Raw genomic sequence first — 20,247 nt, 5'->3', positions numbered from 1 at the left:
GCAAAAATACAACTGAGCAGTATTCCAGTTATAAATTTCCCGACGAAACTGTTAAAATTTTTAAAACTATAACGCCTGTTGAATACGGCATTTTTACAGTTTCAATTTCATTTCCTACCTCCCATACGATTTATAACTCTACACAGAAAAAAATAAAACTATACAAACAAATGTAATGCGCTTTCTATCTGAAAAGCGGCTTATTTTCTTCAAAATGAGAGTAAAAATTGTCTCCATAAAATGTTTGTATTTAATGTAAAAGTATTTTGTTTCGAGGCTGTGTGTAAAATTAAAAGTACGCGCTTTCGTCACAGAAGTTCAAGAAATGTTAAATCACCTTACGTAAACAACACATAGCCGGTGCTGTGACACCGAAAGATGGAAAGAGAAAACAATTATTGTTTGTATTTTTCTTCACTCACAAACAGTTTGTTTTCGTCTTTGAGAATGAGTGCAGCCGATGCAAATCGCGCTATGGTCAAGGTTTTGGTGGTAAGTAACACTTTAATTAAGACTTTAATACATTAAAAAAGTGTCACTTGAGATGTTGTTTTTTTTAATCTTATGAAAGTTATCAAGACATTATTTATTTACAGCATCTTTCCGACTATTCTATTCTTCCGGCGCAGCAAACTTCACCCGATAAGGCGATGGCGAAACCGAGCCCCCAACTGTCCTGCAGTGGCCACCTAATCAGCATTGTCTTCAATCAACATATCGGGAAAACTGGAGTTGATCGCCTGGACATCAATTCTCACCCAAAAAAATAAATAAATTATGTTAATGTAAAATAAAAACTAACAATTATCAATAACAAGAATCCATAAATTTTTCCTATTTTATTCTTTAATGGTTTGACAGTATTAAAAAACTATAAACGATACATACTTTTTATCAATTTAAAAGTATTCGTATTTTTATTTTTCATAGTTTCTATTTGACAGTTCTACAATTGATTTTTAAAAGTTCAAACTTTCAATTTCATATATGACAGCCCGATTATGAATCGAAAGTTGACGAACTTTTATTTTAATGATCCGCGACTCTCTATGAAAAAGAACCAACGAAACTTTTTATTTTAACCAACGGTTTTTTTTAATTCGATTAACGTTATTTTTTTGTGTGTACTAAAGATGCCCGCATTAATCTAAAACGCACTCTCACAATCAGTGTGGTAGTATTTTACATGCAACCAATTACAATTCACGCTCAATAAGATGATTTGATTTTCTCTATTTGTTTGCATGCTGCCTTTATTCAACGCAAGCAAAATGACTGGTACTATAAACAGCAACCCATCTTTATCCTTCGTATGTTCGAAATCAACAATCACTCGTCCCAAGTGGGCTGAAAAATTATCCACATGATAGGGACAAGGATGCCGATGTTTTGTCCATTTCTCTCGAGACTTTCGCTGGTTTAAATGAGATATTGCGGACATTCATCGTCGTTTTTTGCTATTTGGCATCAATACCAAATGTAAGCAAGCCGGCTGGTGGAATAATTCTGGTTGGAAATGCAATATATGAAGATTTATAGCGATAAATGTGCTCAGCCGTAGCATAATGGGCCAAGGTTTGAGCCGTTACCCCTACCTCATCTCACTTTTTGTTAAAAAATTTAAAAATAATAAGAGGCGTCAAAAAATATGGGGTCTTTTTGGAAAGTTGAACTTACATAAGCCCAAGAATCGATTGAGCGAATAAAAATTTTTAACGGGGAAAAGTCAATTCTCAAGTGACACTGATTGCTCTTGAAGTATTTTGTTGTAAACTTTTGTAGTAGTTCGTTATGATATTTATCAATAACTAAAGAACCCACTAAATCTTTAATCATGAATTCTTTTTGGAAAGAATGTTTTGAATTTGCACAAAAGAATCTCTTTAAAAGTTAGAGTTATTCAACGACGAAAATCTAATTCTGAACCTGTAGGTAAGTTGTCTTGATTTTCAGTCGGTACTTTACATCACCCGAAGTGTTCCATGGCCTCTGGACATGCATGAGTCCTGGGATTCTTCAGAATACTGATAAGGTGTGATTCACTTGTGTATATGCCATGCTAAAGCCAAGCTTTTTGAGAACGTTCTTTGAGCTTCACTTTTGCAAAGTAAATCGACACACTGGACAGGCTGGGAGTCTGCCCTAATCTTTTCGAGTGGTATCATTTAGAGTAAACTGCAAGTAGGCTGTGCGTCCAAACGCATGATTTAATTTTCGCGTGACGTTTTCACAAGTCGTTTTACCAGCCGAAATTCGGCGGATTCATCAGAAATTCCGAGACAGCAGCACATTTTCACTCACAATGTAAAGTTTTCATTTGTTCGCTCGTTTCTTGTGTGTCGTGTTCGCGCATTGGTTTGTTTATCCCGTTATAGTGGCGCTGCCCGCTCGATCGCGAATAGAACACAATAGCGTACATAGGAAAAGGTTGCCCCCAACGAGGGAAGTGCAAAAGCTTTTCTCGAGCAATAATTTTTCCTCGTTCAAGGGAACCATCAAGAAGAGAATGAAGCAAAAAGCGCTGTTTCTTTCGATATTCGGTATTGTGCTTCCAGTTGAAAACCGAAGTGAGCTCTCGCGACGATGGAGTTTTTCCTTATTTCCTGATGTCGCAACTGCATCGCGACTAGTGCGTATCTATGCCACTGCCGTGCGTCATGATGCGCACCAGTCGCGACGTAGTTTCGACAAAAGGAAACGGGAGAAAACTCGATTGTCGCGAGAGCTCACTTCGGTTTTCAACTGGAAGTACAATAACTGATCGGGCTTCAAGTGCACCTTTCGGCTCTGTGTCGAACGTGTGAAGCTAATGACCGAGGGGAGGTCTCACTACGAGAAGGTGCTTAAGTACCTGAATACCAATCGATTCCAGTTCTGCACCCACGAAGCCGCTCAAAGTCGTGTTGCGTGGCGACGACGTGAATGAGAAAGAACTAGAGGAAGCTATGGAGGACAGCACATACCGGCATGTCACATCCCGGACCCACCATGATCAACTTACCTTGTACGGTACAACCACTTTTAAGGGCATTGAGCTTATCATGGTCTCGATGAACACGGCCCTAGTGCACCAATTGTACACAAGCACCGGACCAACATGAAGGTTCTGTGAAATCCGCAAGAAAGTCTCTACCAGAAACCGTCCAAACCGGAATTCTTCTTCACCCATGAACGATCGAAAGTTTCTGGTAATTCCGGCCGCCTGGTGACCGAAGGTTAGCAGCTCCCATCCGAAATCAAATTCAAGAAACATTAACCAGCAAATGACTCCCGCTTCCTTCTTTTGAATTTCGCCAGCTGCTGAGTGAGCACCCTCGGCATCTGGAGGATACCACACCCCATCTCTTCGCCTGAGCCACTGGCTCCGAGCTTCTGCCAACAGTTCACCTACGAAGCTGCAAATCCCGTTTCAACTAGCTGTAGGGGGAGATCCCCCAGCGCCGGACACCTCCCAACACCGGACACTTCTCAAAACGATACTTGCAGAGGTCCTTCCACCATCGAAAGTAGTGCAAAGGATAGCTTTTTCAAAGTCCTTTACCAGTAGGAAAAATTTGATCTTTAGGTTGAAAGCTTTGTTCAAAATTTAGGATTGAAAACAAAATGGTCAAAATTTTCTTGTTTTACCTTACTTTAGAAGGTTTGAATCAACAAGATCAAATTCGATCGGAAGCATTCTAATCACGTAGAGATGGTCAATATCAGCCATATTTTGAATAACGATCATGATTTGTTAGATATGTTATGTAATTGTGGTGCAAAATCAATTTCGTCTATCCGGCAGCTGTCCCCTAGCTGTCCGGACAGTGAGATTCTTATGTAAGCAAATAGTCATTTTTACACCTGTTTTGTTAAACTTACTTCAATTTAACTGATTCTTCTTACTAAAGTATCAGGAAGCCACAGAAATAAGTAGAACGAAAATTTGAAGATGGCATTGAAAAAAGGTAAGAATTCTGAGTAGGATGTAAGAGATTTAGCTAGAGAGTCGAATAAGCTCTATGAACACATTTTAATATCCACAACTCAAAGCAAGTGAAAAATATTAATATTCTAAATCAGGGCTGCCCAACCTTTTCAAGCCACGGGCCAATTCTCAGAATTCACACTTGCTGGCGGGCCAGAAAATATTCGGTACTTAACTTTTTAAATATATTCAAAATAATCTTTTTTTTTCATTTTCTAGAAAAACTAAACACGATTTTATTGCGTTCAAACAATCTTTTTTGTATATTTTGTTTTCGTCTTTGCATTAGAGATCCATTTGAAACATTAAATTGAATTAACTAATCTATTCAGGATCATTCAGCTCGGGCAGTGGTTTTCCTTCATCTTGTAGAAATGGTCCCAATTTCTTTTCGAAAAGAACAAAATCTCTCCAGCATGGTACCACGGCTTAGTTAATGAAATTCGCAAGGTTGAGTTCTCTAACGTTGATAAAGTTGATTGTCTTAATAACGTGCGTCAATACTTGAGGAATATTAATCGTTTTTGCATATCGATTCGCTTCTATGGAGAATATGTAATGGCAGGGAAATATCGCCATACCCATGTGATTGTTTTCCTTGCTTAGAATTGTCACAACGCCATTGTTCTTCTCTGTCATTGCTGATCCTCTATCAATCGTAAGGTCACTTTAGTTTTCGAAGGAGAAAAAAAGTTCCTTCACACAGGTCTTAACAGCCGTCAGGTTTACCTGCTAGTTATTCCCTGCATTGGGATCAAAGCTGCCAATTTGCCTGTCATTCGAGAATTACCATCAATTTCTCTTATGGAGACATCCACCTTCGCCACGTTTTTCACGTAACTTAGCTTTCAAATCTTCTGCGAAAACTTTTACTCTTCATCGTCTTCCGCGCAAACTAATGGTACCTCAAATACTGTAGCCAAATTTTATTATTTGAAGGGGGATTGCAAAGTTTTACCGAGAAAACAATAAAATATTGACCTTTCATAGAAAATTCTTCAAGAAAACGGATGAGTTTTTCGATTCTATCAATTTACGCCTTTAATTTTTATTTCTCACCCCCTTCATTATCGAAAGGTCAATGGGAAAAGAAGAAATAAATAGGTATTTGTTCCGTCCTAAATGTAAATTTAAATTGCTTGAGCTTTATTAAGCCTTTGAAGTTCTATCCACTGGGCCCTTTCAAATTTCATATTTCATAGAATGCTTGGATTCAGATTTTATTCCTTGAATATATCAAAAATTTCCGAACAAATTAAGCAAACCAGCCTTCTTTTTTTAACCTGAGCATAAACTACTCTGATCAATCTTTATTGAAAACGCCATATTCCACATCAACTTTCTGTGTCTTGCGGTCGCCTAGCCTTCCGGGACTCACTTGGTCCTAGACCGCTCACGCAGTCCCGCTTCTGTTGTGAACGAGAGGCGTGCTTTTTCCCAAAGTGTTGTACTTTCCACAACGGCGCGAGTCCCTAAACGTTAAAACAACCATTTCAAATTATGTAAAATATTATTTTTTGTTTCAAATTCAACCAAAGCCATTTAGGTTTTGCATTTAAAACTTGCGTATTTAAGGTGACTCGGGGAGGCACTACCACCGTGTTATGTTTTCTTATCTTTTGTCTCTTTCTAAAATTATCACTTAGGGGAAACCGCCAAATGTTGAACGACTAATTTTGTCGCCTATTGTTGAACTCCCATAAGAAATACACGTGCGTTCAACAATAGGCGAAGAAATTAGCCGTTCAACATTTGGCGAATTACCCTAGTAATTTTGGAGCGACGTATTTCGGGTTTCAGTTTTTTTTATGTAACTGTAAATGTTTCAGCATGTAGATTGCGAGTTAGCACGCGCCAGTGATACTTTTTCAAAATCATATTTGTTGTAGAAAAAGTTAAGTATTCAATGATAAAAAAGATGACGATTTGATCATTGTTCGTGCTTCTCGTATCACGTATAATAATAAAAAAAATAGTAAAAATAAAATAGAATAATAAAAAAGAGCAGTGATGAACTCTAATTCCAACAAGAAAAATCACTTCTCGAGCTAGATAGAAAAGCTTACGGGCCGAATGTGAGGTTATTTTTTTTACACGCCGGGGGGGCAAACAAAATTGAGCCGAGGGCCGCATCCGGCCCGCGGGCCGTACGTTGGGCAGCCCTGTTCTAAATGATGTCTCTACTCATATAATAGCAACTTGTTATATTTGAACATGAAGCAAAAGTGTCCGGTACTAGGGTACGCTTTCCTGAAAAGTGAAATTTTTTTTTTTTTTTTTTTTTTTTTTTTCGAGAGTTGACCAGCTGTAGTCTTAATAGACTGGTATCTCGGCTGGGCTCTCCATGTGATACACAATACTAGCAGACGACTCAAGCTATGTTGCTCACTAGGTCACTGCGGCCTGGGTTTGTATTGTGATCATACCGATACATTATTCTTTCTATCTACAGTTTGTCAATTATAAACCGAACAAATAATGGAAGCTCAACATGTACATAGATGTTTTCTGAATAAGTAGTTAACATGTAAATTTAATTACATATTAGTTACTTGGAGCCGACATTCAATACCTAATAGTAGTCTATGTTGACAACGGGTGGTACTGTTGCCATTTCCAAGTAACAATTTCGAATAAAGATGTAATGATATCATTCTGGTAGGGTAGTTTCAAAATAGATTAATTTAAGTACTATTGTAATAAATGGACACATTGAAGAGCTTCCCTTATTTTAACATGGTTGAGTATCGGATGTTAGTCAATACGTCGTCGAGTTAATTGTATCCTATCAGTCACAGTAATGTCATATGTTAAAGTTTCAGTAGTCTAATAGTGATCATTATACAAAATTTCTGTCCAGTTGTTCCGTAATTGCTTTTTTTGGTCAAGTTCTATTCCCTTTTCTAATATTCAAACCTTTATTATTTATTAAAATAATGAGGTCTAAAATTCAGTTATTAAGATTCAGGATATACAATATTCAACGCATCATATGGTTTATCCTCATTTCCGTAAGTGGTCAAGTTATTAGTCTTGTAGCAATAATAGTGGTACTAGTTATTCTCTATCTTGTGAGTGCAATGGTCTCAATTAACTATTCTAAACAGAACTCTGTCTCTTATCTTTCTGTCCACCGATGGTCATGTATTTATTTTCGTTTTTATTATTTATTTGATATCTTTAAATTTCAGTCATTTATTTTACTATCGGTCATTTATTTTATTATAAGGTAAAGGTCAGCGAATTTGTCTTAATACGAGAAACACTAAGTCATGTCCCCTATATATCCGCTAATTTTTCTAACTAACCTAATAGAAGGAAGAGAGAAACAGTTTTTTTTTTTGCGTTGATCCATGCAGCTAGAGAGACTAAAATAAAAAGATTATCGAGAAGATATAATAGATACATTCACTATCTCCAATGCCAAATTAGTAAATCTACAAATTCTACTTTTCACTACTAAAATTCTACTTCAGCTATACGGGTACAAAATGAATTATTGTTAGCTACTACTACAAGTATAAATAGATGTATGCTATTTGGATAAGCGTTTGTTTCAGGGTCTTGTTAGTATTAGAGTTATGTTAGTTAGACCCCTACTGAGCCCTGAGCCCCTCCAAATTTACCAATAGGCAGTTGTTGTTAGATCGTGCGACACTAACCATTAGTTAACTTGGAGGCATGGTACCTCAAGTGTTTGGTATAACTGTTGACCTTATTTAAGTAAGATGTGATAAAAGTTTTTCTACGGAGCTTATTTTCAAACCATTACCATTAAAATAACGATATTCTTGTGAAGGAGATATAAAAAATGGAAAAATATCTTAATTTTTTAATTTAGTGTTGAACTTAACCTTTGTTTGAAAAAAGCACTCAATTAAACAACAAAAATAAAAATAAAATAAAAATCTTTTTAAGACACTTGAAATATCAACGTCAAGCCCCTTATCCATGGACAGGGCTTTCCTGAAAAGTGAAATTTTCAACCAAAATTCATCATTAAAATACATTGTCGCAAAACGTGTTTAAATGCTCATGTATAGTTTGTATGATTCATCAATGATCATATTTTGTGTATATGGTACATATACCAGTTAACATAATCCGTATAGTTAGTGAGATTTTCGTTAAATGGCTTATGTGTCCGCCACAGGGGGATCTCCCCTAGGATCTAGTCTTTTTGGGCCTTTTTGTCATTGAAAATGATTTCTAGGGTGGGTCTAGTAAACAGGAACGTTGCTCGTTCAAGAGCTCAGCGGTTTGCTCGAGGAGAAAATGATCGACGTGACATTCATCACCAAAACCCATTTGAAATCCGAGGTAAGTGCAACAATTCCGGATTTCAGGCTGGTAAGAAATCGCATCATGAAGCAACATCACACGCCGCTTGCTGACGAACTTGAAGCTAACGTGATATTTATTTATTTATATATAATATTTAAAATCCAACTGACCGATGATGGTGGTGGCTGGCCCAATTATTACTTCCGGTCTTTTACTATACTTAGTATAGTAATAGTCAAGCATTCGTTCTACATATTACTAATATGGGGGTAAGCGTGGTCAATTGTTATAGAATTTAAAAAGAAAACGAATGCTAAGACCAAGTGCCACCGGTTGATTCCAAGCGGGCCAGTGTAATGTGGGGTAGTTAGGGTTTAACAAAATATAACTAATTTCATTCATTCATTTATTTAGTTAACATCTAAACAGATAACACTGAATCAACAATTTGACGCCACAATGCACGGTTCGAGGCCGCATCTCTCCATCCTCGGATACGCCCCACGCTCGCCAAGTCGTTCTGCACCTGGTCTGCTCATCTCGCTCGCTGCGCTCCACGCCGTCTCGTACCTGCCGGATCGGAAGCGAACACCATCTTTGCAGGGTTGCTGTCCGGCATTCTTGCAACATGTCCTGCCCATCGTACCCTTCCGGCTTTAGCTACCTTCTGGATACTGGGTTCGCCGTAGAGTTGGGCGAGCTCATGGTTCATTCTTCGCCGCCACACACCGTCTTCTTGCACACCGCCAAAGATGGTCCTAAGCACCCGTCTCTCGAATACTCCGAGTGCTTGCAAGTCCTCCTCGAGCATTGTCCATGTTTCATGACCGTAGAGGACAACCGGTCTTATAAGCGTCTTGTACATGACACATTTGGTGCGGTGGCGAATCTTTTTCGACCGCAGTTTCTTCTGGAGCCCGTAGTAGGCCCGACTTCCACAGATGATGCGCCTTCGTATTTCACGACTAACGTTGTTGTCAGCCGTTAGCAAGGATCCGAGGTAGACGAATTCCTCGACCACCTCGAAGGTATCCCCGTCTATCGTAACACTGCTTCCCAGGCGGGCCCTGTCGCGCTCGGTTCCGCCCACAAGCATGTACTTTGTCTTTGACGCATTCACCACCAGTCCAACTTTTGCTGCTTCACGTTTCAGGCGGGTGTACAGTTCTGCCACCTTTGCAAATGTTCGGCCGACAATGTCCATGTCATCCGCGAAGCAAATAAATTGACTGGATCTGTTGAAAATCGTACCCCGGCTGTTACACCCGGCTCTCCGCATGACACCTTCTAGCGCAATGTTGAACAACAGGCACGAAAGTCCATCACCTTGTCTTAGTCCCCGGCGCGATTCGAACGAACTGGAGTGTTCGCCCGAAATCTTCACACAGTTTTGCACACCATCCACCGTTGCTTTGATCAGTCTGGTAAGCTTCCCCGGGACTTTAACTAATAATTTTTAACTAATTAACAAATTAACTAATAATATAACTTATTTTACCACGCACAATTGTAGGATTGTTTCTACGCATCATATTATTAGAAGATTTGTTTTCAGTATTACTTAGCGCAAGAGAGGGTTTAAACTCTGCGTAACATTGCATTTATTCCCCGATTCAGTGAGTAATGGCAGTTTCGGGGCGGTAAGGATATCATTTTGATAACCAAAGTTGATTTGAATAATTTTCCACTGGTGATGAATCAACATCTATCTCCCTCTATTTTAGTCACGATCTTTCGATGTCATAAGTGATCAGCACTCATAATATTACTTAATGTGGAGGGCACGCATGGAACATATTTTTGACGCATGTCAGCCGGCTGACTCGGGATCGATAAGGAGTTTTTTAGGTTTGGTGTGATTATTTTAATTCAGTTTGATTATTTATATTCTTAGGCAGCAAATGATAGGGAGCTTGTTTCTCAACATATCGCGACGCAGGAAACATATTGTGTTGTCTAGTTGTATGATTCAAATCTTCATTGTTTTATTCATTAAATAAATAGGGGCAATGTAGCAATGTGATTTGCACTTGAGATTCGAAACGGGTAGAACTGGAATTAAAATTCAAATATTCTAATAGTAGTGAAAGAAGTCGATTGAAAATACCTACCTTTATGCAATGCATATATTCTCCAATTATTATCGTAAAAACGGTCTAAAGAACAATCACTAATGCTTTGGGGCCAATGATGGAGGCCCCCCATTATTTTTTATTACAGACGACCGGCTTTTGAAGAACAGCAACATCCAACATGGAGTTTCAGTTGACAGAGAGGCATGGAGTTGAATACATGGATCTAAGAGATAATCATCCATCTACGTGGAGTTACTATACTAACCATAAAATCATTGTCTCGTTTCAGCAAACGTAAATCTTCTCAACTACATTTCCCTATCCTATCAAATCTCTTTTCTTTTAATGTATCCGATACTTGTGGGACTGGTTAAACCCAGCGCCTGCTTGTGGTTGGAAGCCGGTGTACTATACGGTCTAGCGCATGATAACGGTGAAGGCTTGGTAGGTCTTCACCTAACTTAAGTGTAGATGGGCGAACGCTGTTGGCCAGGGTGAAGGCTGATAAATTACAATTACAATTACAAATTACAATAATATTTAAAATCCAACTGACCGATGATGTCTCAATGAATAAAACTTAACCCAACTGGAAACTATCAGCGGTGCGGAAAAGATTGAGCATCCGTTGACGAAACACGTCCGAGGAAACATGGAAATCAAATAGGTTAGCATAGTCCGTGTATAGAGTGTAGAGCATAGCCCGTGCTTCGTGGGTTCAGGTACAAAAACTCGCGTTCACGGAGTGGCCTGTCAGGAGTGTACAAGTTTAGCTGAGTTAGCAGAGCAGGACAGTCGCTATCTCCCGTAAGTAGCTTCCCTGCAAAAGCGGCCTGTGCAATTGATCGTCTCACCTAAAACGGTTCTATTTTCAGAAGACGGCAACGTTCCACGTACGGTGACAAGTTCATCGGGTCGCGCCACCTGAGCAACGTCAGCAATTTTTAGCATAAAGCCCAATTGTCAGTTGGCTCTGGCGATTATGTCGTTGTAGTGAACTCGAAAGGTAAGATCACTGTCCAAGATAACGCCGAGATCATTCAGGTGCTGCACTCGGGTAAGACTACGTCCAGAAAGGCTATAGTCAAAGATGATCGGCATGTTCTTGCGGTGACAGGAAATGATGTTGCATTTTTCGATACTTAGACACATTAAATTACGCGAACACCAATTTGCGAAGGTATGCACCATAAGTTGTAGCTCCGAACAGTCCGTGTCATCTGTGTAAAATAAGCGACAGCCAGCAGGTAGCAACAGCGAGACATCGTTTATGAAAATTGAGAAAAGCAGTTGTTGCAGAATGTTTCCGACTCCGACAAACCTATCTCAACCCGTACCGAGCGGTTCATCAGGTAGGACCGGAACTAAAGCACAGAGATTGATGAAACTCCAAGCTTCTCTCCAATTTGGCGAGAAGGATTTCATGGTCCACTGTATCAAATGCCGCCTTCAGGTCCATATACGCAGCGTTAGTCTACCACCCCGAATCCATGCAGAGCAAACAGCTGGAGATGACCTGATCCAGATTCGGTGAAACTGACCGCCTTTAGTAGAATCCGTGTTGATCGGCGTCGATGTAGTTTTTAGAGCAGGAAAACAGTGACTTCTGCACAATTATTTCGAACAGCTTTGATGAACAGGCGCACAAAGAGGTAATTCTGCGATAATTCAGGATGTCTCGTTTGTCTCCTTTTTTGTGGATTGAAAACATATAAGAGAATTTCCAACGGACGGTTATTTCGCATTGCTGAACCGAGTGATTAGACAGCTTAACTAACGGAGCACTTAACGACTCAGCGCAATATTTCAGGACTGATGAGGGAATACCGTCAGGGCCGGCGGGGAACGAAAGCTTTAATTTCTTTGTTGCAGCTATCACCATGTTATTCGTAATACGAGGGATAGTAAAATCAAGCACATCCCATGGTATTCCAGCCATAGCATCGTTCACTTGCATCGTTGAAGCAGTAACATCATGGAACACTTGTTTGAATCGACGCGCGAATAGAATGCATTTTTCGCTTTCGGTACTAGCTGCGCTGCCTTCGAGAAACATGGAACAGGGCAATCCGGATTTCTTTCGCTTCGAGTTTACAAATGACCAGAAACTTTTTGAATTCGTACGCAGTCTGGCTTCCGTGCGTTTGACGTGGCGATTGAAGGCCTCAGGCTTCGAAAGCATCCTGAACCCCAAACTCAGACCATTGAGCTAGACCTGTGCGCCGCCGCGCCACGCCGCCGCCGCCGACACTTATTGACGTACGCCGACGCCGGTCAAGGTGTCGGCGGCGCGCCATACGCCGGTTGGCTCGACGCCGCCGAATTTCGTATTTCACGCCGATGATTGACGAACACAAAAATCACAGTATGCAGATCGTTTGCATCTGCCGAACCATGGCAACCTATCAGGCATTAATTAAATAACTGTTATACCTTTAGCAGATTTGATTGCTTCTATCTCTGTCACTTTTACCCGCATTGGCGTGTTAAATGTTAGATCACCCAAGATCTTATTGGTTACAGAAAGCAATAATGGTAACTTGGCTTCTGAAGCTGGAGCACGATGGAGTACGTGATCCACCAAATTGAACTTTTCCTTCACTCTCCTTGTACTTAAATATCCAGAATTGTTCTAAAAATAATGGTTTCGATTCAATTTGATTAACAATTCCCAAAGCAATTTCTTGGTTTTTCCGAAGGAAGTCCTGGAGGGAGTTCTGAAGGAATACCTGAAGAAAATTCTTAGTCTTGAGGAATTTCGGAGGTTATCTCCGTCTGGAAGATTTTCTGAAGGAATCCCTGGAGAAAATTCTGAAGGAATTCTTGGAGTAATGTCCTGGAGAAATTCCCAATCGAATTCCTGATGGAATTTATGAAGGTATGTATACTAGAATGAGTTTCTTGATGACTTACCGAATATGTAGAAATTTTCGAAGGAGCTCCTGCTGTAAGTTCCCAAGGAATTCTTGAGAATATTCGAATATTCGCAATCTCAGGCGTGGTAGCGGGTCACATTTTTGTGACTTGGTCACTTTTTTGGGCAAGTCACTAAAAAGTCTCTTTTTTTCGAGCTCAAATCACTAAAGTCACTATTTTCAATTATTTTGAAACTTTTGGCTAATTTTAATCTTGGCCAATTCCTAGAGCTCATGGCGGAAATTGAATGACGGATCGGAAAAAATGACCGCTAAGTGTCTTTTTGTCTGAAAGTTGCTCTTAACTTCTTCGTGACTTAATATTCGCTTTGAAACTTGGCCAACCGTTTGACTTGATGTTCTTATGGGATTTTCGATAATAATTTATTGAAAGGATTCCATGTCATAGTTTATAAACTATAAGTGATGCAAACAGAATGCCCACAGGGATTTGCTGATTTTATAAGTTTTTTTCAAAAACTATTAAATTTCATTTCATATTAATTGAACTGTTTACGTTTAGATTAATATTTTCAATTTTAGATATACTTTCCAGTGTTTCAAGGAAACCGAAAGTGAGCAAGGGGTTGGTCGAAAGGTCATTAATGCATTCCTTAAGCAAACATGCATGCTTTCCATTTCTTGTAACAAATAAATATATCAATTTTGTAACATAAAATGAATCGAAATATTCAAATCTGCATCTGTGTTTGATAATGGTAATGGAATTTGAGATGGTTTATTGATTACGTATCAATACTTGTGAATTTTTAAAAATATATTCAGATGATATTCATCTGAAACTGAAAATGCATAAATTTTGGATACTCAAATATAAAAAATCGTGAATGTTTAAAATTTTTGATGATTTTGAATTTGACACACACCGAGACGAGCTCGGTGGTCTAGTGGCTACCGCTTCTGTCTTATAAGCAGGAGGTCGTGGGTTCAATTCCAGGCTCGTCCATTTCCTACTTTGTATTTCTATCTTAGTTCTTTCTGTGTTTCACGTTCTACCAAACCGATTCCTACTACTACCTTCCACACAATCCCAAAACCTCCCGTGGCATTTATGAGAGGTCGTAGAGTTCTCTGCATCTTTCTTAAGTAGGTGTCAAACTAACCATCCTTCCCATTCCTCAGCATTCGCAAGGACGTGGCCAGGACAGATCTCGACTATTGGAGAGTGCATTGCTTCCATCTAAGAGGTAAATGATTAGTCCCAAATCATTACCTGAGGTAACGGATGAAATTGATGCTACTCTCGTACAATAGTCTTGGCTTGTACCACCTACGAATTTGTGCGAATTGCTCAATGCTAATGCTAATTTTGAATTTGACACACACCGTATGATATTCCGAACAAACTGCTTGTTCAGACATGTCATTAACAAAAAAAAAGATTTTGAAATGATTTTTTAATCTCTGGCAAGAATCTGTGCTGTAACTAATTCTAAAATAACATAATTTCGACGCAAATATTACAGTTTTTATGAGACGGGGAGAAGATTGTTGTTTTTTTTTGTTAAATAAATTATAATTTCGATTGCCGTACAAAGCTTTTGGAATGTATAAAAAAGTTTTGTTCTTGCTTGTTTTTTTCTTTCCAAGATACAATGCATAACATAAACAATTCTAGTTTCAGTATATTTGGCCATGAAGAAAAAAAGGTCTTTAGCGATAAAATATAAATGCTTTATACGATTTTTAAACATTCGCATTTGTGTTCATGGATTCATTGAATTTGCATGAAGTAATGAAGCTCATGAGTTTCCTTAATATTTTTGAAATCATAAGAGGGCAAACCCTTGAGGGTCAAACTAAAAGGGGTGTAAGTGACAAAATCTTAGTTTTGAGAAAAATGACTAATATACTGGGAATTTTTAATTTTTTTTACAAATACCCTACTAAGTATATCAATATATTGACGCAAAGTTCTAAAACCAAAGCAAATGTCCCTTTTGCTAATGTCACCCTTTTGCTTCTGACCCACTCAATTGTTTACCCAGTTAACTAACATGTTTCGTACAATGGAGTCGTTTTTTACGCAGGTGTATGGTATTTCCTGAAATCTTTGTAAACTTATGTGGAATTTGACCCGCGTAAAAACTAATTTGACAACGCTTGTAGGAAACATGCGCGCGTTGTTTTATTTTATCGGAATTGCTTAATTTTCCTCGGACACTTTCTTATTATGCTTACTAGTAAGTTGTTCATTTATGTTCTTAAAATTCATGATTTCATAATGTAGATTTACTGCTCCTCGACTTCATCATATAGCTCCTATGTTCATCCCAAGAAAAACAAAGCAATGAAAATGAATTCAATTAGTTGCTCATTCTTGGAATGTTTTAAACAGTGAGCATACATGTTTGTGAAAAGATATAATGAAGATTGTGCTGTATTTGTTTGTTTCGCGATGAGATGAATATATGTTTAGTGAAATGAAAAACGGAACAGTTCCCTTTATGAATATACTTTAAAGTGGGATGCATTTTTACAAGTTTTATAAAGAAAGCTAACGACAGAGATTCCGACCACAGACTTATAAACGTGATGAGTCGAAATAATTCTATGTCTGAAAAATAATTAAATATGTACCATTGCCACATAAAAGTCTGGAACTGAAAGTCACTATTTGGTCCCTTTTTTTTGTCAACATTGGTCACTAAAGTCACTATTTTGAACGACATTGGTCGCTATTAGCCCTGCAATCTCGATATTTTGGGAGTTTTTCTTGGCATGTAATTTTGATTCTAGAGTCAAAACTGAATTTGTTTTACTACTGTCCGGGTTTTTGAAGAAATTCCAGGAGAAATATAGGAATTTCTATGTAAATTCCAATAGCTGTTTGGAAAATCCATTTAAAATTCCTTCGTAAATTACTTTCAGAATTCCTTCGAATATTCTTTCAGAAACTCATTTTAAAATTCTGTTCGAAAATCTTTTAAGGTTCTTTTTCGGTTATTTCTTCAACAATTGAGTCGGAAATTTCTTCAGGAATTTCTCCGAAAATCTCTTTAGAAAAGCCACCAAGAATTAATTTGGACATTTATCCAGGGATTCCTTCAGAAACCCCTCCGGAAAGGGATTTGAAATATTTTCAGAAACTCTTTTGGAACTTCCTCCAGGAAGTCTTTAGAAAATTACTTCAGTAAACCATATAAAATAACTGCAGGAATAGTTAAGGAAAGAATTTGAAATTGGAGAAATTTCTAAAGGTATTTGAGAGTTAAACTTATTTTCAAATAAAAAACACTTAAAAGCGTTTAAAAAAAATTAAGGAATTTCCAAACAAAATCTCCGAAGATTTCGCAATAGAAATTCTGAAGAGATTCCCGAAATAATTCTTAAAGTAATTTAAAAGGAAAATTTTCGAAGGTCTACAGGAATTTCTGGGAGAGTTGCTAAAGGAATATCCCAAGGAATTCCTATAAGAAATTTGAAAAGAAGTCCTGAATTTTTTTTCAAATGAATTCCAGAGGGAAATTTCGAAAGAATACTAAAAATATCTCCTAGAGTTTCCAAAGAAATATTTTGAGGAATAATTGAAAGATTTTCTATTATAAATTTCTAAAGGATTTCTCCCAAATGGATTTTCGAATGTATTTCTAAAACAGTGTCCGTAGGTATTCTCGTAGAACTTCTTGAAGGATTTTCCATGGGTATCTAATTCTTAAAGGAATTTTCAAAGGAATCCCTAAAAATAGTTTCGAATGAATGACTGAAGAAATTCCCAAAAGACTCCGTAGAAGAATTTCCGAAGAAAACCCTCAAGTAGAAGGAAATTCCTGATGGAACTTTTGAAGAAATTTCGGAAAGAATTTCCGAAGAAATACCCTAATAAATTTTCAAGTGAATTCTTGGTGGAAGTTCTGAAGGAATTCATTAGGGAAATTTTAAATTAATTCTTAGAATTCCTTTCTCGAATTTTCTGAGGAATATCTTGAGGAATTTCCACATGAATTTCTGGATTTATATCCGAAGTACTTTCCAATGAACTCATGTGCTGTGGTGCGGAAATGTCCTAGTGGAGGATGTAATGCAAACTTTTACTGTGGAGATACAAGCCATTGCTATTAGAATGTTCCCCCCATCAGTCTGACTGAGACTAGCAATTGTACAAAAAACCCTAAAATTCATAAAATGCATGAAATGCCTTGCTGCGTGATTTTTTTCTCAGCTCAAAATTCTTCACGCCGATTCACGCCGCCGCCGCCGCCGCCGCCGACGCCGAACATTACTTACGGCGTGATGCCGCCGCCGCCGGTGTAAAAATGGCCTTACGCCGCCGCCGTTCACAAATACTTCGGCGCACAGGTCTACATTGAGCACCTTTCGCTGATCTTTAATCAGTGCCTCCGACTCTATCGTCCTGAAAGTCAACAAAAGTTATCCCCATCCGGAAGCCTTTCAGGGTTGTCCAAGCTTTTTGAAACGGCGATTCGCCGCCTGAGGCTTTAGTTTTTTTTTTTTGCAAAAAAATAGAGCTGCATAAGCAGTCCGAGCTTTGCCTCGGTCGAGTATAGACGCTTATTGGCCATTCTGCAGTTGAGTTAACTAAACCAACAACCGCGATCACGCAAGTGACAATTGCAGTAAATATAGGAGCAATCCTGAACTCCAACTTACTAAATGTATACTTAACCCCAGAGTTCAGATGGAACTATAAAAAACAAATTTCTGAACCTTTTTTTCCTGGTAGGTGACATAAATGACATCCCTTATAGGGATCGAATAATATCAGTGCTAGAGTGAAAAGAACCCGGTAGTATTGAACAGCGGTAAAAAAAAAAACTAGAAAACAGCAGCACATAAATCGGGTCTTGCATCGATATTTGCCTCTGTACTAATCAGATATCGAGAATATTGGAGCTTACCGTTTGTGAGGATTCACACGGAAGTGATTATATTCCACTAATTATGTCGACCTCGTCAGTAAGTGAACGTATTCAAGATGGAAAATAGAAGAATTGGTTGCGGAAAAAATTAAAACAAAAAATAATAACCGAAAAAACTAAACCAACAATTGCTGGTAAACGTGCGACAAACGTGGAACAAAGAAGCTATTAAAACTAGAAGAAAAGCTCTACGTAAACTAAAAAATAACAAGAACAAACCCCCAAGCCCGCAACCAGTAAAGGAATAATAAGATGCTAATGACACAGCACAAAAAATCATCCCAGAAGCAAAAACTAGCTCTTGGAATGAATTTGTCAAAAAAATTCAACGTTTGTTCACCGACCAAAGATATGTGAAAAAACTTTAGAAAATTTCAGGAGAAACACCAATCGTCAAACAAACTTTAATGGCCAACGCATAAACGAGAGATCCAAAAGAAACGTAGGTATGGGACTATTTCAGGAACATCGTGGTTGGAGACATTTATTTTATTAGACATAAATAAAGTAGCTTGTCGATTTTTTTTATTACTTTGTTTACGTGCTTTTTTTAGTGTAAGTTCATCACGGATATGTTGATTAAAAACGCGATGCACTTGGATCATGACCGCCGGGGATTGCAGAAAACGGTACCAACAAATTTATTAGGAGATGCAACATGGCAGGGATTATTTGATAATAGACAGATAATAAAAAAAAATCTAGAACTGCAGGGGTGAACGTCCTAAAAACCATGGCTAGAAAGACGGATCTCACACCTCAAAGTCTCCGAAACTTGTTCATATGTTAAATAAATGTACGCTCCACCCACGGAGAAACTACAAAATACTTCGAACTCTTGAAAAAGAAATAGTAAGAAGCATTAGTATTTCTTTCAAGCGTAACAAAATTCAACAAATTTGTATCGAATTATGTGTTATTTTTATTAATATGATTTGAAAAATGTATACGTGTTTAGCACACCACGGAACCGAAGTTCAGTTTGCATTTTCGGTTCTACAATAATTAAGCTTCTGATTACTAATATTCAGACGGAACATTTTGAAAATTGTAAAGACAATCATCGTCAAATGATGCAAGTTGGAGTTGAGGTGTGCTGCTCATCCAAGTTATAGGCTTCGGCCATGGCGTGGACAGAGCGGTGCTGAAGTTATCAGATGATCACGGCATTGTGACACATTGGACAGTAAGACAGAGAAAAGAGAAAAAACTGAGGAAGAAACAAAAAAAAAATGAACTTGAATGTCGAAGCCGAATTAGAAAAATTGTAAAACGTCTATTATATATGAAGCACGTCGTTAAAGATCTTTCTGAACAGATGACAACATCCACTCTTACAAAAAACACTATGGAGAGAACACACAATTGCGTAGTCAACTACAGAAGTTTCCAACAATCTCAAATTCTCATCTGCATTAAGTAAGATCGTAGATCATTTTCAAAGAAATATGCTCACTGATCAGAAACAAACAATGAAAATGGATACATTTTTTGAAAAATGTTTCCAAATATAGGGGAAAATATTGTCTTAAATTCGTTTGATAAATCAAAAATTCATTCGACCTGACCTTAATCGAGCACTCGATTGATTGCAAAACAGATAAATAATTGCACTCGTTTTGCACTCTCCGCTTTAAAATAACGGCGGTACTGTATCCGAGAATGTTTTGGCAGATCTGATCTACCATCTGTTCATTTTATAGCGGTAGTTTCTGCTTATTGTTTGATCCATACAGAATATTTTTATAAACAGAAAGTTTCAATACCAAATTTCTGCATCGTACGACTGCACAGTATGATTCAGTCAAATTAAGGGTTTGGAGAGCCACCAAACCAGCCAAAAAAATTTGTCAAAACAGTGGCTAGAAAGTTTATAAATAGCCAACCAACAAACTAATTTTTATTTCTATAATAAGAACTAATATTCCGTCAAATATGACGTTTATATTAGCAGATTTACAGTAAATTATTTGCTGATTTTTAAAAAAGAAAGATCACTTTAACAGAAATCTCGGAAAACAATATGTCTGCAGAGAGTTCGGCTGTGCGAATCTCGATTAATGTTTTCAAAATTGCTCATATCTCAGTAACGAAGCATTCGAGAA

At 38.0% G+C, this 20,247-nt stretch overlaps 1 protein-coding gene across 5 annotated transcripts in view; it reads right to left on the bottom strand.

Moving 5' to 3' along the window:
* Positions 1–20,247, bottom strand: part of LOC134225959 (serrate RNA effector molecule homolog) — a 30,399-nt gene that overhangs the window by 9,079 nt on the left and 1,073 nt on the right. The window lies entirely within an intron of this gene.

This window comes from Armigeres subalbatus, chromosome 3 (assembly GCF_024139115.2).
Source record: "Armigeres subalbatus isolate Guangzhou_Male chromosome 3, GZ_Asu_2, whole genome shotgun sequence".
Classification (NCBI taxonomy): Eukaryota; Metazoa; Arthropoda; class Insecta; order Diptera; family Culicidae; genus Armigeres; species Armigeres subalbatus.
This window is presented reverse-complemented; position numbering and strand designations above follow the sequence as displayed.